Source organism: Mustela nivalis, assembly GCF_964662115.1.
Source record: "Mustela nivalis genome assembly, chromosome: 17".
Lineage (NCBI taxonomy): Eukaryota > Metazoa > Chordata > Mammalia > Carnivora > Mustelidae > Mustela > Mustela nivalis.
Window position 1 is genome coordinate 9,818,399 of NC_139036.1, and position 4,169 is coordinate 9,822,567.

At 42.8% G+C, this 4,169-nt stretch overlaps 1 long non-coding RNA gene across 1 annotated transcript; it reads right to left on the minus strand.

Moving 5' to 3' along the window:
- Window positions 1-261: 261 nt before the first annotated feature.
- On the minus strand, window positions 262-3,107 carry LOC309851063. The gene is made up of 3 exons (XR_014304615.1): window positions 3,018-3,107; window positions 2,805-2,928; window positions 262-308 (listed from the first exon to the last, which is right to left on the minus strand). It is a non-coding gene; the product is annotated as an uncharacterized lncRNA (long non-coding RNA).
- Window positions 3,108-4,169: the final 1,062 nt, after the last annotated feature.

Below are 4,169 nucleotides of genomic sequence, written 5' to 3' on the forward strand. Positions count from 1 at the left end.
TTAAGCCTGGGTGACTAGCAGTGGTGACACCATTGGGAAGGAACTGAGAAATGCTGGGGGGCAGGGGAGTGGCGTGGAGAAAGACTCCTGAGGAGACACATCTAAGTTAATGAACACTGTAGCTACCAGATCAGAGACAAGCATGAGAGGGGTCTCCCCAGGGTAGACACAGAGGAGAATGAACTTCCCTATGAGCAAAAAAGACATACCTATGAAGTCAGAGATCATCTTGTGCTGAGTGGTTACCACTTGTTAAATATTAGACACCATATATACGCTGATGGTCCCAGCCCTCTGAAGAGTCCCATCTAGTAAGAGAGAACACAGACCATGAAAGGTGAGTTTCTGCAAAGCATCATAACATCAAGTGCCCCATGGTCATGCTCTCTACCAGATCATAAGCTCCCTGAGGACAGGGACCTGGATCTGCTCATTGCTACCTCACCAGAGCACAGAACAGTCTGGTAAGAAGATGGTGCTCTGTAAACCATGGTGAGTGATTAGGACATATGAGATCCAAGAGTAATTAGGCAAAAGGATGGAATAGAGAAGTGGTTTTCTCAAGGAAAGGATGGAAAGTCAACTCATGAAGGGAAACACTAACCCCCTATGGGTGGGGGGAAAGGAAGGATGTGTTCCAGGCAATGGTCATGACTTGGAGAAAGGCACAAAAGTAGACTAAAAGGAGCATCAAGAAGAGAATGGAGAGAGAGGAGCAAGGTGGTCTGCCCAAAGCAAAGGGACTTCTAACATCAAAGTCCAGGTCTTCTTCACGGAGTGACTCAGCTTAAAGTCTCCCTAAATACAAAGATTCTAGCACAAGGAGAAAAAGTATGCTTGCTGAGTGTGAAATTATTCACCACCTCATCAAGTGCATCATATGAGAGTATAGCTTGATTTCTCATCCTAATGAACTTTGGCTGAGAGAAAGATGCCTGAAATCCTGAGGCATAAGGCTCAGGAAAGTCTCTTTGCCTCTGTTTCCCTCAGAAGCCTCAAGTGCAAAGAGAATATTGGATCTGATGATCCCCAATGCCCCGTCCAGCTCTGCCCTGTAGCCCTAAATGGAAGGACCTTAGAACTGCCTTTGTCTTCTTTTTAGCTGAGCTCCTGCACTCAACGCAGGGGAGGAAACCCAAATGTGGGAGGTCCCTGGGAGGAAGGGCTCTAACTGCCATTCTTCTTACAACACTATGTTTGGAAAAGAGATTCTGTGAAAATGATACCATTGATTTTCCCTATTTATTTTTTTTTTCTCAAAGGCTTTCATATCAAATTTCCTCCTTCTTCAGATAAAATGTGTCTGTGGGAAGCCATGCTTAGAAAAAGAAGCTACAAAAGTCTGCCTCTCTGAAGAGTGGTTCTCGGGAAAGAGGGGTGGATGGTCACCCTGCCAATGAGCGGATCTTGCCCCACAACACCCCAGGATGCCAGCCGGCCTCAATGAAGCTCTTCTGCAACCTCATCCTCAAAGTGTTTCAAGTCAGACCAAAATGGCTTTTGGTAGCAATTGAGTCATCTGTTAAAGAGAGTTTTGACCCCCTTGCTCATCAGAATCTCATCCTTTTACCATAACCGTGCAGAGGGGTGACTCTACCCTCCTCTTTTCCACTTACAATTTGCCTCTCAATTTCTTAAAATATTCTGAGTTTCCAGAGGGAAGAAAAACTGTCACCATCCGAAACTGTGGCAGGAAAGGGAACACTGCTGTTCATAAAATCTGTCATATTGATGGTGAACAATAAGTCATAGTTCTATTTATTCCATAGAGGGTTGGTTAATTAAGATTTTGTTTTGTTTCATCAAGAGAGAAACTAGAAGCAACCAAAGACCAAACACACCAAGTCTTCTGTCTACTTTGGTTTAGCCTCAACTATGCCTCTCCCACAGTGGCCTCCTCATCTCCGACAAAGCCTCATCTTACAACATGTTATAGAAGGGGCTTTGGAGGGCCCCTGGGTGGCTCTGTTGGTTGCGAGACTGCCTTCAGCCCAGGTCATGATTCCGGAGTCCTGGGATCGAATCCCACATCAGGCTTCCTGCTCAGTAGGGAGTCTGCTTCTCCCTCTGACCTTCCCCCTCTCATGCTCACTCACTCCCATTCTCTCTCTCTCAAATAAATAAATAAAATCTTTAAAAAGAAGAAGAAGAAGAAGAAGGGGCTTTGGAGCCCCAGGATTTATTCCTGGCTCACTCTGTTCCACTCAAGGTGCTTGTGAGTTGTGAGGGTTCCTTATCTACCAGTTACAGTTGGCCTGTATTTTTCCCAGGAAGTGATTGGACCAACTGGATTTTAAAAGATTAAAGGTTCAAGGTGTGACTGTTAGATCCCTGGGTAAATGTGAAGGTTGGCCATGGAGCCAGCCACGGAGGCTTCCAGAATTGATCTCCTGACACAGCCAGCACAGGGTGCCCAGCCTTAGAGACAGAGCTAGGGAAATGGATGCAAGGAATTTTGGCAGGAAGCGATGACACCAGGGAATCAGAACTTGAGGTATAACACTGCAACTTTATAATTATTATTATTTAGTTGTCTGATCACTGGCCAGAAAGAAACCAGAGAATGTGTCTCACACTAACAGTGGCTTAGCACATTCCTGTTCTTTGTATGCATCTATAAGGGTCCATAGGTATGAACCAGTTATCATGAGAAAATGGAAACAAAGAAGTGCCCCTCATCCCGAGTCCTACATGCCCCCCATGAGTACTAGTGTTCAACACAGGCATAAGTGTGCTGTTGGAAGGATGGATTTGACAGGCTTTATATGAACCAATTTGAATGTGTCCTCTATAAATCTACTGACCTGAGTCAAATTTGCCGTGTAAATTATAGCTTCCGATTTTGCAGAGCTGTGTTCTCAAACTTGGATCAGCACTGTCCCGTGAACGGATAAGTGGAACACATCTGGGTCAATCTCTAAGGAAGTTCTGTCCAATAGAAATAGAATGTGAGCCACAAATACAACCGATGTCATTTTTTCCCAGGTTTTTATTTAAATTCTAATTAGTCAACGTACATGGTAAAATTGGTTTCTGATGCAGAATTTCGTGATTCATCACTTACACATAATACCCAGGGCTCATCCCCACAAGTGCTGATGTCATTTGTAAGTTTCTAGCAGCCACAGTCAAAACACTGAAAAGAAACAGGTGAAATTCATTTTAATAGTGCATTTTACTTAATACAATACATCCGAACTATTACCATTTCGACTTGTAAACCACGAGTTATTATTAAAATAGTTTAATTTTTCTGTACTCGATTTTCGAATTCAGGGTGCTTTGTACACTTACAGCACAAACCCATAACTTGGGATCAGTCATAATTCATAGTTACATGTGGCCAGAGGTTATCACACTGGATGGTCTAGTTTTTTTTTTTTTAATTATTTTTTTTTTATTAACATATAAGGTATTATTAGCCCCAAGGGTACAGGCCTGTGAATCCCCAGGTTTACACACTTCCCAGTACTCACCATAGCACATACCCTCCCCAGTGTCCATCACCCAACCATCCTCTCCCTCCTCCCTTCCCTCAGGCAACCCTTGGTTTGTTTTGTGAGATAAGGAGTCTCTCAGGGTTTGTCTCCCTCCAGATCCCTGGACGGTCTGGTTCTAATCTGCCATGAGTATCATTGAACTTAAAAATCTGGGGGAAAAAAAAAAACTATCAATATGATTGTATAAGGATATGTCATCAGAGTCTCAGGGGATCCAAACTCAATTTCTGGGGTACAGTGTTTATTACAATAGCTAATAAACGATGAGAGAACTTTATTTATTAATTAATTAATTTATTTATTTATTTATTTTTAAAAAGGCACCCTTTTTTTCTGCAAACAGAACAATGATGAACCAACTCACTGCCATTCACTAAAGTAGCTCGACACACAGATTACCCATGGACCTCTCAACTTGAAGAACCACAGAGAAGCATGAGCCTATGTTATATATAAAAACTAAGTCAGGGACAAGCACTTGTATCAAAATTATGTGCCGGTGATACCGATCTGTTTCCAAACACTTCTTGAATGGGTAACGCATGTAAAGAATGAGTCTCTTTGCCATTACCGGTAAAGGTCACTAATTTCTAATTCAGAACCAAGAAGATGACTCCCCAAGTGCCCCTTTGGGAGAAGAAAGCAGATAAAAACAAGAAATTCCCCGGA